Genomic DNA, 19878 nt, shown 5'->3' with positions numbered 1-19878 from the left:
AGCATTATCCAGCAATCCGACCGTCCAGCCCTCCAGCTTTCCAGCTATCCAGCTCTCAAACCCTCCAGCTCTCCAGCCCTCCCGCTCTCCAGCTCTCCAGCTCTCAGGCTCTCAAACTCTCAAACTCTTCGGATGTCCACCTATCCAGATCTAAGGTCGCCTTCTCTCTAACCCTCCAGCTCTCCATCTATCAAGCTCTCCAGATCTCCTGATCTCAGGAATCCTCCAGCTCCTCAGCTCTCCAGCTCTTCAGCTCATTAACATCCACCTCTACAGTTCAACAGCTCTACATCTCTCTAGCTATCCAGCTCTCCATGTAAAGAGCTCAATAGTCATCTCAGGTATCCAGCTCTCAAGCCCAGCTAGTTGACTCTAGATCTCCTGCTATCCACCTATCCAGCTATCCAGCTATCCAGATATCCTGCTCTACAGCTATCCAGCTATCCAGATCTCCTGCTCTCCAGCTCTCCAGCTATCCAGCTATCCAGCTATCCAGATCTCCAGATCTCCAGATCTCCTGATATCATATATCCCCCAGCTCCCTAGCTCTCCAGCTATCCAGCATACTGTTCTCCAGCTAGCCAGCTCTGCAGATCTCCAGATTTCAGATATCCAGCTCTCAAGCCCTCCAGCGCCACAGCTCTAGGCAAAACAACTTTACGTTAGCCTTATTACATCAATATATAGTATCTTTGGATTATGTTGTAGGGATTGGCGATTAGTATTTATCTAAACTTTAAACTGGTATGGTCCAGACAGTTAATGTTATTATAATTGTGACAATTTAACGTCTGATTTATTATTAAGATTATAAAAAATGTATTCTCAGCAGTTTTTAATTCTTTTTATGACTTTTTAATATTTCAATTTTATAGTTACAGTTATTTTTTTATTAAAAGAATAAATAGTTATTAGCAAAATCACTAATATTGGCTTGGTTCACAATATTTTACGGATTGAGTTGTTTATAAGCTAGTAGCAGATTTCGTGTAAAACATAAACATGTTTCAAAATAAACATTATGTACATTAATCAGATTGCCTAAGGAGATTTCCCCTATTTATCGATTTAATTAACAGATAATTCGGGCTTTTAGCTATGCTGTCTCTGTAAAAATGTAATAATACCTTTCTCTTTTATATTATTGGATTTGTATAACTCATCATACATTTTAAAGGATCATAATCTCAAAATAAAATAAAACGAGATTTTTTAAGTTCATATTTTGATAATATCAAGTTCATGCTATTTGAAAAATTATTCTCAATTAACATTATTTCTCAACATTGACCATCAGAATTAGTTATATTCCAATAATTATGGGAATATCCTAGATGATTTCTTAATTCACAAACCGAGATTTGACCAAACTAAAGGGATAAAAGGTGTTGCATTACTACACTTTTTACACTATGTTAACAAACGCATTTTATAAAGCTATTACATACCATATTATTAGCATAAATATACTGTTGTTCAAAGGTTTATTGCGGACATTTTCCATCACGATTGTAAAAAACAATACACAACGTTTCGGGATCAGATTCCAGATCCCGAAACGTTGTGTATTGTTTTTTACAATCGTGATGGAAAATATCCTAAATAAACCTTTGAACAACATTAACTCACCATCACCAACAATGATCCAGCCCTCCCGCTCTCCAGCTCTCCAGCTCTCAGGCACTTATTATTGTGGATTATTGTTGTTATTTTGGGCGATATAGAATACATATACTATTCACTTCTTTTGTGCAGCGTTTGAGATACCGATACGTTTGTTAATCTTAATGTAATAACTCAAAGCAGTTAGAGCGTGGGCCTTCGGTCTCTGAGGTCCCGGGTTCAAATTCCGCCAAATCAACAATGGACTTTAACTAATTGATAATTTAAACCCCTAGTTTTGTGTTAAAACGATCCCGGGCTCGTGCCTAACGTCCTAGGACAAAAAATAGTACAGTAACTCCACTTTTATTTAAGTTAGCATCTTTGATAATTTTAAGGGCTCATCCCTTGTTACCAAATCACCTTTCTGTATTTCTTAGCTAGTAGATAATTTACTCAAAGCCTGATTGTGGTTTTAAATATTCGTTGCAACGATGACCATTCAAAAAGTAACCTGACCGGGGAAAAATAAACTGTATAAATACATGAAAATTACTTTTTCAGACATAAGGTTTCCATTATTGAAAATTTAGAATCAGCTTTGACAGTTCATATTACACATAGACCTAACAAAACAATATATACCTATCAAACTCAAATCTAGACTTTTGTTACTACAATATGTTTACTCTATGCTAGTAACTTAAAAATGTATCTACTAATTAAAAATATAAATTTATTTTTCGTAATTGAACAAAAGCTAGAAGCTTTAACATGGAATGACCTGTATTAAAATATTGTTTTTACGCCAAAACAATGTAAAGCTACCCAAATAAGAGCAATGAGAACCCTCTCTCCCTGTACAAAGAGAACGCATCATAATGCCGGCGACAAAATGATATAGAATTTGCGTAGTCAGTCCCACGGTTGCAGAGACAACTGAAGACTGGCCTGGTTGCATCATTGTTGCACATAGGGGCGTTACAGCGCGGAGTCTTACCTTCACTGAGATAGGGATCAGGTCTAGTCCCTTTCCTTTCCTTAGCAACACGTGTGTGTATGTGTGTGAGTAATAAGTATGAATTATGTTATATTCAAGCAACAACAAGCAAGGGTTAATTACTATTAAGAGCCATTTGATGTTTTATTTTTTAACAATACCATGTGTTACATAATGTTTATATGAACGACTTTATGTAAATAGATAAGCTCTAGAGTTATTTAAGTCTTAAGAAACATTTGGACTATTTTATCGTCCATAACCACATCTAAGACATTATTAAATACCCCCGCCGCAGCAAACCTGCAGACTAAGCGAATTTCCATTTCCCTAAATGGATTTACACTAAAATGTCTCCTTAAAAATATCACATTTATTCCCTATTTAAATAGAATCAGTTTAAAACATACTTAGGTTTGCTGCAACAGGGAGGGTAAAAGTGTTTTTTTATGTAAAATGTTAATAGTTAGTAAGAAATAAAAACATTTTCCAAATTTGGGCAAAATATGTTTATAAACAAGCAAACTACAACAGTTTACTTATTCTCCATAAGAATAACATGGGAATTTTAAATTTACAATTTTTTGGAATTTTCTCCGTAACCATTAGGCGCATTATAACGCTTCAATATACTAAATTATTTGTTTTTTTAAGCTCTACAAAATAGTTTCGAAAGAAATTGCAAAATTTTATGTTTTTTGGGTCAAAAATGGGAAAAACCCATTTTTACCCCATAAAAGCCCCCATAAACCCCCGTTCCCATGGTCCGATCATGCTGGTTCGCGAACTCGTTCGAATAAACGTAGGTTTACACGTTTGTACCAAATTTCATCAAAATCGGATCATTTTTGCTCGAGTTATCGCGCTAACGGACACACACATATATATATATATATATATATATATATATATATATATATATATATATATATATATATATATATATATATATGAATTTGAACGGATGGTGTTTTTGACCTCTAGGGACCTCAAAACGAAAAAAAAAAATCGGTCCCGGGTCCAGGTCTTACCGTGAGTACTACGGTAATAGCTTATTCCCTATATGGGAAATTCGCTAAAAAAAAAACACATTTATTCCATGGAGGTTTTTATGACTTAAAAATGTAGCGTATTGATCACTTATCGGTGGATCAGTCGGTAGATTCACTGTTGTATGTTTCACGTCCAAGATCACCCACTGAATGTTATCACTACAGTCCATTCTTGGAATTACCGGCGAATAGAAGGCTAAAAGGCTAAAAGAAAGCTCCAACGTATTTAAATATAATTTAAACTTCAAAGAAGAATAAATGTGTTAAATGTATTTTTATAAGGTAATTTTATATAATATAAGATGGTTATAATTGTTATTTTAACACAAAACTTGATATAATGAGTTAATATTAGTTTTATATAATTTCTAAAATAATGAGTTACAAAAAGTTCTAAGTTAAACAATTAATTGTACATGTATACCTGACAGTTTTGTTAATTTGCATTACTGCTCATAAACGGTTTCACATTTAATGCTAATAAGAATCTTAAAAATATTCTTTTAAACAGCAATCACCCCTTATTTTTTTTGTTTTACATTAATTTAGTTTTCTACTGAAAAAGTTATAAATTATACATTATGATCATATTATTATTTCGTGTTGATCTTGTTCGCCTTTGTGGTCGTTTAATTTTGTACTCTACCGGTGTGGAAGCACAACTAACTATGGTGATTAATCCGTCGGCTGTGGAGGCAGGAGTGGCTTCATGCGCTACATGTTGTAGTAGGGCTATAAAGCATCAGCTGATCTGAATAGCAATGCACTCAACAGCTGTTATGTTTGTACTGAGCACACCGCATAGTCACGCGCACTGACTACATTAGTGTCGCTTCTACCCAAACAAATAACGCAGCCTACTGGGTTAAAGAGGGAATCGAAAAGTGCGCCTGACATGTTATTTGGTGACAATATATTTGTGTATTTATTACAGTATAATCACGTAATGTGAATTTGCTTCTAGGGCATAATATAGGTATATATTTTTTTAAAGCAAATTATTAAATAATGAGTTTTGGCGACACATGATGTATTAGTAGTTAAAAATACCCCCGTCACAGCAAACCTGCAGACTTAGTGAATTTCCATTTGTCTGATTGGATTAGCACTAAAATGTCTCCTTAGAATATCACATGTATTCCTTATTTAAATATAATTAGTTTAACGAGAACTTAGGTATGCTGCAACAGGGAGGGTAAACAAGTGTTTTTTGTTGTAAGATTTTAATACTGTAGTTTAGTAAGAAATGAATGTATTTTCCAAATTTGATCAAAATATGATCATAAACAAGCAAACTACAACAGTTGACTTATTCTCCATAAATAACATGGAAATTTTAAACTTAAGATTAGATTTTTTTCTTCGTAACCATTAGGTGCATAATAACGCTTCATTGTACTATTATAAATTATTAGTTTTTTAAGCTCTACAAAATGGTTTGGAAATAAATTGTGGAATTTTGTGTTTTTAAAGTCAAAGATTGTAAAAACCTATTTTTACCTCATAAAACCCCACATTAACAAACGAAAAAGTAAATCGGTCCCGGGTCCACCATGAGTACCATGTGTATGTTAGTGAGTATGTCTTACCATGAGTACTACGGTAATAGCTTATTCCCTATATGGGAAATTCGCTAAAATGCGACACACTTTTTAAATCAGGCAAAAAGATATTGCATATTCATTTTTCATTGTAATAACATTTTAGGATCAAATCTTTGTCTAGTTTAATCTGAAGGATAGAATCTTTCACAAATCCAAAGTTTTGTTTGTGTAGAAAGCTTGTAGACGGTTTATACTCGTATTACTGTAGTATTCTGTTCCCTTTTCAATTTTAAGTCTAAAAGATAATTCACTAAGTTCTTTAAAAGTAGAATAGAACAGTATTAAATTTTAAATAACCAAACTGTCAAAGTATGAAGGCCTATTACTTTTTAATTTTATTTACATTGCCTATCAGAATATAAACATAATAAAGTTATGGTCGGGGTTTTAAAACAATTTGACTACTACAGTATGATACAAACTACAAACTAAATATTTGTGCTTCTTTTATTTCCCCTCAAACAGTATTAAATGTATTACATGAGAATCCAATTACACAGTAAAACTAGTGGTACAAACGAGTTTTAATCGCGATAACGACTTGAATTCCCTATGCAGGCAGTAGTCGTAGTGTAATATTTCGCAGGATTGCAGACAAAAGCTGTTTGATCCTTTTATCCATTTAAAGCGGCAGTCAGTTGGCTTTCAAAACAATAAATAAAGTGAGATCTGGCGTATGTTCCGAGTGACACATCCATTGCGGTCGTAGGCTTGCGACCGTCTATAAATCAAAGTGGAACGGAGGGAGACTCTAACAGACTTATTGCCCATGCTAAAGGTAAAGTCAGTCGATACAGTTATAAATTGAAAGTAATACTATCCAATTATGAACAGTCTTGTTATTTAGGGAGTGGTTTACAAATATTTAAGTACTGTATAAACAACCATTGTCAATGGCAATTGCCTTATGAGGTTCCAAAACTGATAAATTGGTAGTTATATAATAAGAAATTTAACTGACAATATTGCGACAATGTATACATTGCATACGTATTATTTTAAACAGTTTAACTAAATTAGTTTGTAAAATTAATAACTAATAACATGAGTCGATAGTGAATTAGAGTATTGTAACTCTATCAATGAAGTTTTCAACCGATGAATGCTGATATAATTATATAATTTGTACGTAAATATTGAGCTAGTCAATTATACACACCTGTTACTAAATAGCAAGCCTATCCTTATTGTAAACCAATTCCAATGCTAATATTACGGAGACATGTGAATAATATTTTTATTATTAACATTACCCGAATCACGGAAATATTTGAACAAATAGGATTTTAGGTTCAAAATTAAGACTTCTATGAACAACACGTTACGCCCATAAAACTTTGATATATTTTAGCTATTTTCATACAAGTACAAGGTAAACAATATACCATCTCAAAAGTGTAGTAAGATCATACATTTCAAATGTTCAACCCTTGATAACCCATAAAATTAAAGAGGTGGTCTTGGGGGTAGGTGAGTACATTTACCCCCACTATTCCAACTATTCATATTATTTCAAAATATTTATACCTGCCTGATAATTGAACGTACACATATTATAGTACATATTTACTTAGTTAACAAATAAGTGCTTTGACAAGTAATTGCTTAAGCTGTGAATTAGTTTAGTTATTGACTGAAACCCCTTTTTATACAACGTTGAATGACATCCATCCTGTTATGGTCATAGCTTTAACTTAGGAGTGAAGCTCTCTATGACTTCACTCATGACGAAATATATTGTAATACAATATGTTATTTAATGATAAATAATTATTTGAATTGGTTTAATTTGTTATATATAATATTAAGGACTAAAAATAAACTTGTGATCAACTTCCTAGTACCTTAGGCAGAAACGACGCGTGTATTTTTTAAATTAGCTGAAAACAAAAGATATCAAGACTGGAACCTGAGCTTAGCTCCATAAACTAACATTCACTCTAGTCCAGATATTGTACTCAGTAGGAATATTGTGATTTGTTGAGCATTTGATGTAGGAGTTGTTTTAATCCATACAATAATAACTAGCAAGCGGTTTTAAAACTTACTTGGTTAAATATGTCCGTATCTTTGACTAAATGTTAAAATGTTTATCCCATACGTGTAGACCAATTATTCCATCGTATCAATGATGTCCATGTATGACACAATATGCTGAGACATTCCGTGATTTATTGCAACGGTGTTCTTCGAGGATCGTCAATAGAAGGAGTAGGTGAAGTCATCCCAGTTGCAACTACGACAGTATACATCACTTGCAGGAGAGGAGAGGCTATCATTAGATGAGGCAAGTCCGTCGCATCGCCAGCAGCTCCCTCAGCAGATGCTGATGACACCTCGCCAAGGTGATCCAGATAGTACGAGGATCATCATTGTCTGGCTGACGCAACACAACTGTTTGATGGCACCTACCAAGGCAAACTGCACAATTATAACGGTCACTTCCTTGTCATCATATACTGATATGGTACAGGGAAACAATCTCCTTCGCCATGTCAACTATTATGGTGATATTATGGCAGGATAACTAGCCTATATCATAACTATAAATATGTCTTCTAAAATCCTAACATAGATTTTACTTACTTTTGACCTCAAAAGTATGCGTAATTTTATGTTTAAAGATTAATTAAATCTTAAATAATCAAATGTGTTGCAACTAGAAGTTAGAAGTGTCTGATGTAAGGCTGCACCACTTGAGGCTGTGTTTAGTTTAATTTGAGACCACTCCACTTTTATCAACTGATCTGGGTCGTAGATTAAAGAAACTTAAAAGAAATGTACTTATGCATGTATATTTTTCATGTAAAGCTCCAGCACATGATTCTAGCTTTAATAATATTCAATATAGCAAATATCCATAAATTAATGTTTTGCACAATTTTTTAGACAGATTAATTTAGAATCATTTCAAAATTATTTGAACTATTAATTGACTCTGATTTAGTTACCACATTTTACAAGCACTTTGAATCATTCAATAATTATTGTTAAATCACATTATTTTCAGTGTATTGAAACTTTTATTCTGCGGTCGTTGATAAGGTAAAAGAGATTTTCATTATTGTGCCAAAGATATTGAGCTATTCTCAATCAAATTTCCCTTAGCCCAAGAGCCGAGAAGCCAGGCCTGTATTCTGCTCAGCAAACTGGAGAGTCAAGAAGCTGATATGCAACCAAACAATGGGCTCGATTCCCAGCCTGATCCTCCATCTATTAGTACCAGAGGTTTCTACTTTCTCCGCTGACCTTAGACGTTGACTCTGGGTTCAAGGTCATGACTCTGTTGAGGCATGCAACCTGTTAACATGATTCGTTCTTCAGCATTTGGTCGCTCACATGAATGCATAGTACATAGTGCTCTTGAGTATACACTTCATTGTATGGTAGATTTCTGATTTCCAACATAGTTTTTCTCCCTTAAAGCTGATGGTTACATGATTTTTTTCAATATTATTTTTTTTACATCATAATCTGTAAAAAATCTGATACAAGAATTTAAAAGTGTTATTTCCGTATTTTAAATGCTATGACCAAGCAAACATAAAAAATGTTATCTTATAAATAAACTATATACGAATATTACGCCAAGAAGCTCATTTAGCACATTGCCAATCTTAAAAAATAATTCATACGCTTTTATTGAGTTGACTTGACATTATTGTCAGGATATTATTTGTATTCAGCATATCAAATATTAAAATTCGCACCTATTGGGGTCCTAATCTCAACTGCTTATTTAAGGTAATGTAATATTGTTCTTTGAACTATTGGTGTGATATTTAGAACTATAACTTTCCACAATCATATGATTTGATGCCACTAGTAGGCAAAATAAAAATGTTTACAGTTTAATCTTTTTCTATAAATAGTTTAAGTACCCATAAACATTTACACATTACTTATGCAAAGCTAGACAACTGCAAACTTAACAAAAGAATTTTATTTAATATTTTCGAGTAAATGTTTGTGTTTGGAAAACAGTGGCGGATATAATTTCAACTCAAAGGTGAAAACTTTTCCTTATGACTCGTTTACTACCTACTTAAACTTTCTGAACGCAAATGAGGGCTATCTATGTCAAGATGAAACAGTCCTAAATTACCACACCGTTAGGTCTCGCCTGCGTTCAGCATTCCAGCACAAGGCCTACACGAGAACTTTACCATACAGTCCGGTGTCTCTATGGGGGCTATCAGAAGTTCCTTATATGACTTTGATATGTCTTCTAAGAAACATCACTCATACCACACTCATAACTTTTGTAGGACTTACCAAAAACTAATGTCATTTCAACACGACGCGATAATAGGACTTTCCAATTACTCCTGCCTCCAATCTGACTCTGAATCACGTCTGAACTTGCTGATTGCCCGCATATCCGCGATTGTCCGCTGCAGCGAGCTGTTGTGGGACTACCGACCGTAGTTGCTTAAACCCATAGCGACTTGATGAAACACGACACTTTACCTTCGGATCATAGCTTTGATGGATCTTGTCAATTACCCATGATCTAGTTCTGAACTCAAAGACTAGACGAGTTTACCACATCCAATCACAAACAGACCTAACGGGGTATTTTGCTAGTTAATCCAAGGTTTATTGAAGGTATACGTTGCATTCAATCAATCATTACCACAGTGGGGGGGGGGGTGGGTGCTGATTTACTTAGTTGCAATCCTGTCGTGAACATTGCGAGCTTGTTGCATTTACCGCGCCTCTAATGTTTACTCGGTTCTTTGCCGTATCTCAATGATTCTGATTTATGATTCTGACTGCTCCAAAAATTTGTCTAATAACATTGACTACACACCTCTAGAGGTGTGTAGTCAATCTCGTAATAAACAGATTGAATTTCCACGAAACAAATACAGAACTTTTTTAAATTTTCTTTTCTTTCTGAATTTTATATTTTTGGGAACAAGATCCAAGCCGTTCATTCTAGTACCGGTACATCAATTAAACGCAATCTTGTATTATTTTGCCTAAAGTACGTTACTATTAGTTACTTGACATTAACACAAACCTTTCTTAAGTTCTTCTTACTAACCAATATCAAATTAATATTTTAAGGTACAAGATCAAAGCTGAGAATTCTAGAATATCAATATAACGCTGTCTTGTGGAATCTTGTTTAATGTACACTATACAGTTCTTCATCGGTATACCTCGAAGCGTTTGACAGGGTATAATCGTGATCAAATCATGAAATGTAAATATAAAGGAAGATAAAACCCTCCCAATAGCTTTATATTACTTGAAATTGATGGGCTAGTAGGAAAACTAGGCACAACTCTACAGTGCGTAGAAACAGTTACATATTACATATTACACCTTTTCAACCAAATTTTCCTTAGAGACGACTCTTAGGTACGGTTTTTTTTCTTCTTAATTCAATTCATATATTTAATTTAACTTTTTTTATAATTTTCCAATTTGCTTGAGGTAAAAGTTAAACGTTACTGTTTTTTTCCCCAAACAGTCGAGCTTGTTCCTCACACGGACCAATGAAGACATCAGGTGTTGTGAGTTGGCAGCACTCAGTGTCGCAACCGCAGGGTTACCAACTATAGGCCTAACTTTGGCGAGGGTGGTTGGCAACCCTTGGACCATCTGTCACTTGTGGCGAGACGACATTGTCACGCGTCTGCTGGGGCTGCTTAAGTACTGAAGCTGTTTGGTTATACAACCAAATTTTTTTAACGCAACAGATGTTTATTTACATTGGTTTAAACTATATTTTATGCCAAGTTGCTATAGCTTATAATGTGTATAATTTCTTGAGGAAAGTGCGTAAGTTTTCTGTTGGTATTTTAAAAGTTAATAAAAAGTGTAAGGATACTACAACTCATAAAGTTTGCTTCAAGTAATACCATTGACTATTGGGAAGTTGTATAAATAGTCAAAGGTAATACATTACAACTGTCTCATATATTGACATTGCCAAGGATAAAAACAGCAGTTGAAACCTCGGTATATATATTAACAAAGTTCTAATTACTTTTCAATGTTGAGTCATAACTTTGCTGACCTAAACTGATAAATGTTGCTATCATGGTGAGTTCACTGTATTTAATTGTATTAAGACGTGAACAAAAATTAGTTTCTGGAATTCATAGTAATTCTTTATTGTTATTTCCTCACAGTACTGGCTCACTAAACATTTTAAGCTGAGTATTATGTATTGACAATCGTAAATTGTATTTAAAGATTTTTTTAACTACATTTCAACCGTTTAAATTCTTAACGTTTCCTTTTTGTTGGTAACTTGCCTAAAAATTACCAATTGCAAAAATGGTAGAGTTAACATCAAACTTATAAACCCACTTAGATAGACTCGCTCAACAGTATTCATTATGTTTCTCTAGGTAGTGATACAATGGGAGCTGCTCATGTATGTAATCAAGCCAGTTTATTTCGAAAAAGAACGCTTTGAACTGTGCAAGATTGTTATTCTCCGGAACTTAAGCGAAAACACAGGAAATTATGTGTTTTGAAGCGCGATCGTAGCAAACCGGAGAAACGTCAGTGGCGTTGTTAGTAATTGGATCTTAATTACTGCTAAGGCTAGGTAGAATCCACAATGTATCAGGAATAATAATATTTGTTATAAATTATGTACTTTCACATGCTCAGGTAAACAGTTTTATTACCTAATTCTTCACCTGTACTCTTTAGAAAAGTATGAATTAGTAGATATATTCCAAAATACTCACACGTAAAATTACTTAAGGAAAAAACTAATTCTTGGATTTGAAATATCTCCACTGCCAGAGGATAATAGTTGTTATAGTGTCTTAATAAAAGTGAACCAATAGCTAACTTTTTTACTATGACAGAGACAGTTAAACTCTTATGAGGCATTCCATTTAATTTTTTAAAATATCTTTTGGGACGGTTTCGAATTTTAAAAATTTGACAGCAATTTTCAAAATGGCCTACAACTTTAATACTTCTTATGGGACACTCTATAAGTTATTTTATGGTTGGTTTGGAATGTAAATGCATTTTTAAAAACGTTTTTATACTTGGCATTTGTTCTCTGAAGCTACTCGTTAAGGAGTTACAGCGCGTTACATCTAAGAAAGTTTTATTTAAAGCAGTGTACATTCTGTATCCGGTAGCTCTTAAATGAGTAAGATTAGAGAGAAAATGCAAAAGTAAGCCTTAAAACTGCATCTACATTCTAAAGAGACCATAAAATACAGAGTTTTCAAATTTTCAAGTTAGGTAAACGCCTTTGATTAGCCATACCTAATAGTCATCATACGTACAAACATTTTTAAATATTGATTCCATTTTTTTTTTATGGCCACCATTTTCCAAAATGGCAATAAAATATTTAAGTTGTCGGACAGTCGAAATTGGTGGTCAAATAAAAAAAAATGCTAAATCGTCCCAAAAAATATTTCTAAATATAAAGGGGGGCATAAGAAGTTAACTGCTCATCTCATAATAAAAATTGTATTGGTTCACTTTAGGTGAGACACCCAAAAGTCCCAGACAGTTAAATATTTCAAAAAGTAATAAAGTAAGATAGAAGACCTAGTAAGGGTATTACCCTTAGTAAGTAATCAACCTATACTTACATTTAAGATATTCTTCTGACTCATAGCAGGCCGTACCCCTGACGAGGTAATGTATCACTGAATAATGTGTTTTAAATTATTTTGATGCCTAGTAACTCTGTACCAAGTTTTGAAGCTCTATCTTTATTACGTTTGAAAATATTTAACCGATCTGGGACTTTTTTCCATCATGTATATGCAATATATATTTAAGTTTTGATAAGCTAAGTAAATGGGTGATTACTATTAAAAAAAAAACGGTTTAGTTACAAATAAAATCCGTGATTTTTTTAGTAAAAAATAAAAAAGGACAACATTTGTATTAACAATTATATCAACCTACTGTACTGATAAAGTTCAACATAATCTCTTGCCATTTTTTGTACACTTTACACCTTACATGAAATAATTTTACCATTTGGTGATCCACAACCTATTTCGAGACAGATTGCATTGATTTTAAAACTGTTATAGAAGTATCAATATTTTACAACATGTATTACATTTACAATACAACACAGCAGAGCACTTCTATGTGTGTTATGTGATGCTTGCTCAACGTGCTTTGTATACTATGGAATCTGCGAGCGGGTTACTTCACAAAGTCACGGATCAATCCGATAGTGCGTCTAGCTAGTTTGGCCAAATTGTCGCAATTTGCTCTTTGAGTGCAGCCATTCACACAATATGTGTAACCGGCAATAGCATACATTCACTGGGTATTTGCATAACGGCATATAAAGTGATGTTGCATGCTGATAACCCACACGAGTAATATTGAAATTCGTATTCAGAAAGATTTAAAAATACTCTAGGTGCACGTGACTATAGGTCGTAATGAATGACAAGACGTAAACTTCAATAACGAACACTAATGTTGGTCCAAATTACACCTCAATTTAAAATAAGTTTTAAAAAAATATACCTAATTGTTGTAGTTATATATTTATTGAAATTGTTCGTAGTTTCTTACTCGTAGTGATATTAATATTCATGTGAATGTTACTCATGTATAAAATTAACCATCAATGATCATAGATTTCATTCTTTATAGATAGTTACGAGGATTTCCTTACCTCAACAAGACACGCAATGTAATTGTATGAGTGAATAGACTGCAGTAATGCTGTCAGCTTTATACTGCATTGTGTCATTGACATATGAATAGTTAGCACGCAATGTAATTGTATGTGTGACTAGACTGCAGTAATGCTGTCAGCTTTATACTGCATTGTGTCATTGGCACATGAATAGTTAGCACGCAATATAATTGTATGTGTGACTAGACTGCAGTAATGCTGTCAGCTTTATACTGCATTGTGTCATTGGCACATAAATAGTTAGCACGCAATGTAATTGTATGTGTGACTAGACTGCAGTAATGCTGTCAGCTTTATACTGCATTGTGTCATTGACACATGAATAGTTAGCACGCAATGTAATTGTATGAGTGAATAAACTGCAGCAATGCTGTCAGCTTTATACTGCATTGTGTCATTGACACATGAATAGTTAGCACGTAATGTAATTGTATGAGTGAATAAACTGCAGTAATGCTGTCAGCTTTACACTGCATTGTGTCATTGACACATGAATAGTTAGCACGCTATGTAATTGTATGAGTAAATAGACTGCAGTAACGCTGTCAGCTTTATACTGCATTGTGTCATTGACACATGAATAGTTAGCACGCAATGTAATTGTATGAGTGAATAGACAGCAGCAATGCTGTCAGCTTTATACTGCATTGTGTCATTGACACATGAATAGTTAGCACGCAATGTAATTGTATGAGTGAATAGACTGCAGCAATGCTGTCAGCTTTATACTGCATTGTGTCATTGACACATGAATAGTTAGCACATAATGTAATTGTATGAGTGAATAGACTGCAGCAATGCTGACAGCTTTATACTGCATTGTGTCATTGACACATGAATAGTTAGCACATAATGTAATTGTATGAGTGAATAAACTGCAGTAATGCTATCAGCTTTATACTGCATTGTGTCATTGACACATGAATAGTTAGCACGCAATGTAATTGTATGAGCGAATAGACTGCAGCAATGCTGTCAGCTTTATACTGCATTGTGTCATTGACACATGAATAGTTAGCACGCAATGTAATTGTATGAGGAATAGACTGCAGCAATGCTGTCAGCTTTATACTGCATTGTGTCATTGACACATGAATAGTTAGCACGCAATGTAATTGTATGAGTGAATAGACTGCAGCAATGCTGTCAGCTTTATACTGCATTGTGTCATTGACACATGAATAGTTAGCACATAATGTAATTGTATGAGTGAATAGACTGCAGCAATGCTGTCAGCTTTATACTGCATTGTGTCATTGACACATGAATAGTTAGCACATAATGTAATTGTATGAGTGAATAAACTGCAGTAATGCTATCAGCTTTATACTGCATTGTGTCATTGACACATGAATAGTTAGCACGCAATGTAATTGTATGAGCGAATAGACTGCAGCAATGCTGTCAGCTTTATACTGCATTGTGTCATTGACACATGAATAGTTAGCACATAATGTAATTGTATGAGTAAATAAACTGCAGTAATGCTGTCAGCGTTATACTGCATTGTGTCATTGACACATGAATAGTTAGCACGCAATGTAATTGGTACGAGTAAATTTATTACAATAAGGCAGATGAATAGCGGATTATTACTTAACCTATATATCATCTGCTGGATCGTGAATTCAAAGTGTAAGTATCTATAATATTAAAACGAAACAGGGTTTTTTTATTTCACGATTCTGAATCAACCACTCGACGGATTTTCATGATTTTTGTGTTGAAAGAAAGATAATTTTGAGAACTAGGGAATGTCGAAGCCATAATTTTAGTTTAGGTTCCCAGTTTTTTAGAAATTAAGTTTTAATTTTTTAAAAGTCTAGCAGCCGACGCTAAGATTCTAAACTAGCTTTTGGCATAAAATAATGTGCTTAACATAACAGCTGTAAACATTCAGCTTTTGTGTCACAAATTCAGCATCTATAATATTAAAACGAAACAGTGTTTTTTTTTATTTCACGATTCTGAATCAACCACTCGACGGATTTTCATGATTTTTGTGTTGAAAGAAGGATAATTTTGAGAATTAGGGAATGTCGAAGCCATAATTTTAGTTTAGGGTCCCAGTTTTTTAATTAAGTTTCCTTAACGCTAAGATCCTCCGACGCTAAGATTCTAAACTAGCTTTTGGCATAAAATAATATGCTTAACATAACAGCTGTAAACATTCAGCTTTTGTGTCACAAATTCAGCATTTGGATAAAAATGTAAAGACATACTTAGGATTGACTAATTTACTATGTGTAATGCTAATCATTGATACGTTAAATTCTTCTGTAAGAGGATGACAGATTAATTAAATATACATAGTAAAATACTAGGATGTTCAAATTATTTTTAAAGCAATCTTTGTAATCTTCGATTTGTTTTAGAGCAATATAATTTGTTTTAACTAACAGCAGGAACTATGAGGTTATTTTATTTACTCTTATTTTGTCATTGATTATAGGAAATAAGTAAGATTAGTATAGATAATTAGACCACAGTTTAAAATAGTTTAGACCAAAATTAATTAAACCACAGTACAAATCGAGGCTCTGTACACGAGTCTTAATAAAAAAGGATAAATGCAAATTATTTTACTGCTCCACTTTTCAAGGAAAGATTAGAAAAATAACAATGTTTGCATGTTTTAATTCTTCATGGTAGCTTTTTGTTTACAATTAATGTTTGTCTGCTTTAACTTTGTTTGGATTAGGCCCGGAAATATTGATGTCATAAAAAGAAGATCAAGAATAATCGCAGGAATCACGATTTTAAATTACCACCACAACCTCAGCCGGGTTTTATACAAAGATAAACAGATGGATGACATAGATTGAACACAACGTCAACATCGACCTAGGATACTGCAATTAGACAAACCATCCTTTTATGAAATCGTGTTCAGTGTTTGGGGGTGCCTATATCAGCGCCCCCAAACGTGAAAATATCAATTTTATTTCAACTATGAATATATTGTAGTTTAAATTAACTAATATGGGAAATTATACGATGTACATTTATTCAATGAGGATAGGTAATTATCAAGGATAGAACTGATAACGGTATGGATAATAAACATTGACAATTACGTCATTAGCTTTACTAGCGTGTTTACTTTTTATATTCCTGCTACATGTGACAAGTTCTTTTTTTCAAATGAATGTTATTTGAACCAAACAGCTGTTTCAAAACAAACTGTTATTGTTTTTACTTTTCTTTGTTTACACTTTTTTATTTAGCAATTAATGCAGTGAAATTGATATAAAGGATAGGTGTGACGATTACTTTTGATGTTAGGACACCAAAGTTAAATTAGGTGTACTGTGAATTGTATTGAATATTATCGTTTTATTTTAGGTCGTTTCATTCAGACCTACTGGAAATTGTGTATAGTAGTTGTATTGTGGTGATAATAATTATGGAAGAGGCAGGTACCTATGCTATGGAAGGTGGTATCGTTGACTAGGTCTATATACACTTCTCAATTGACTATTACTCTCTCTACTGTAGGCCTACTTATAATCAGTGTGCGTCTGTGCGAATCGGCTGCAAATCTCACTTTAACGTTTTACACATCGTAAAAATTGCAGAATTGCTGTTTCATTGTACAATTATCGGATTTAAAATGCATATCGTATATGATGGAATAAAAACCTATTTGGTCACACAACATTTGTTTACAAGATGATTTTTCACATTAAAACTGCAAGAAACTTTGTCTTTATATGTGTAAACTAGCTGATCTGAATTGTACACGGTTTTAACTGACTACTGAATTCCCGTACGTAGGACGGGCTTACACCTCGTATTAATTATAACCTAATCTTAATATCTTGTACAGTATCACAAGACACACTTCAGAATAATATTACTGTCAATATTAACCTCTAAAGACACAATTAGTTTAGATAAATATATTTCAGTGGTCCATTACACCTCAGCATTTACTAGAACTAGAAGCAGCGTAAGGTCTTTATTTGTGATATTTATCTTGATGCATAATATAAAACCATTTTCAGGTAACAAGATACAACGTGTTTAAATAACTCTAACAATTTCCTACCAACGAGCACATAATACAGGTCATTTAAGAGTCCAATCAGTAAACCAATTTATTAGCAAATTATAACGTATATGTCCTTGTTACTTCAAACAGTTCGTAGATAAAATATAAACACTCTTATTTGTAGTAGTTAAGTACAGAGTTGTGGTACGAGCTAAAAAATGAGACTTCGTGGGACGATTCGTGATTACCATAAATCCAAGTAAAAGCTCTAAATGATTAATAATGAACGTATCGTTATTTTATATGACTTATTATTAGAGATATTGTTCAGCTTTGAATGTAATACGTATATTATGTATGCAATATTACAATCCAATACTAATTATGAAATCACGTGGTTCACGCTGATTGTTTATACGAAAATATTTATCTCGTTGGTTGATTATAAGGAGTCGAACAGAGCTCTAAAATCGTTTGATTATATTTCTTAAAACACCAATTGAATTAGCAAATTAAGTTACAGGTATTAATCGTTTTGTGGTAATATTTTTAGTAGTTATACTTTAGCAGCGTCGATTGATTGGTTGTCAAATCATTTGTTAAGACAAAACGTTATTCTAAACATATACTGGAAAGCCTTATTGACAAATAATTGTATTCAATATAATTTATGTATATGCTTTGGTAAATTAAAATATACTATTTCAGAGACAATTATAACTCGTCACCATGAAACGTAATATGCATTTAGAATATATCATTTTCTTAATAAACTATACATTAAATACTTTATAAAACTGAAATAAAATAAGTATATCAGTCAATAATCCAAATACTTAGAATTTGAACTTTGTTTATTCACAATTGCATAGGCACGAAACCTTGAATCCTTAATTTGAAACCTTTCCTTCTGCTACTTTTTGTTAAGTATATTGTGCGGAACTATACAAACTCGACTTGTACGTCGCTATGAGGGATTTAAACCCGTGAGCTTGTTTGTAGCATCTACATACAAAATCAAGGCCAGCTCTAGAAGTTTGTGTAAACACCAACACCGAGGGAATAAATCTCAATAAGACTTGTTATTGACTTACGCTTTCCTTTAGGTAAACAATGCGAGTTTATTTTGTAAGGAAAGCCGCGTAAAGTTGTTATCCAGCAGGGAACCGTTCAAAACACCGGAAATTATAACGCTTTTGTCAGCTGATATTGAATTATAAAGTAATATCTTTGGATGGTAACTTATTTTCAGTACCTGTTGACGGTACCAGTATGTCAATTTTGAAGTCAAACATGAGTTGCGCAAACGTTAACATAGTTACATTTTTACATAAATGCAATGTTTTTTCTGAGTACATTAACATTTTCGCAACGTTTTTTAATTAAAAAATTTGTTACAGTACGTTTATTTTGATTTATTTGCATAAAAAGAATACATTTTTTCACAAAATAAACTATTCATTTATCAGCTAATTTTTAAGTAAGGCCTATAAAACTGGAAAATATTGGTCTTCAGTGTAATCTACCTATCACGTAATTGAAACTATCGACGTGCATGCATTGTAATCTATTTATTAAAAAAAAAAATAGATAAATGTATAATTTAATTTACCTTCGAGTTTTGTAGCGTTAATTTTGTGGACCATTCCAAGTAATAATGTTTAGTGAGTATTTGAACTCTTTTAAAACGGTGGAATCCTTCAAAGTGACTTAGGCTTACTTTTGTGCCAGAAACTAGTCTACTGCACGTCCACGGCATTAAGAACTTGGCTAGCAACACATTAAATATATTATAAACTCTGTATGTTATGATATCCTACAATACTCGTCGAGGTGCGAGGTTTGATCCTAGGTTATGGCTTGGGCTGTGAGGAGAAAGGCTTGGGTGTGGGCGTCAGAGGCAAACATCCTATAGAAAGTGCCTAACACCATTCGCTTTTTGCGCAACTACACAATGG

The sequence above is a fragment of the Macrosteles quadrilineatus genome, unplaced genomic scaffold (assembly GCF_028750875.1).
Source record: "Macrosteles quadrilineatus isolate MER2022 unplaced genomic scaffold, UCM_ALF_1.0 Scaffold_1__1_contigs__length_201487025, whole genome shotgun sequence".
NCBI lineage: Eukaryota > Metazoa > Arthropoda > Insecta > Hemiptera > Cicadellidae > Macrosteles > Macrosteles quadrilineatus.
This window is presented reverse-complemented; position numbering follows the sequence as displayed.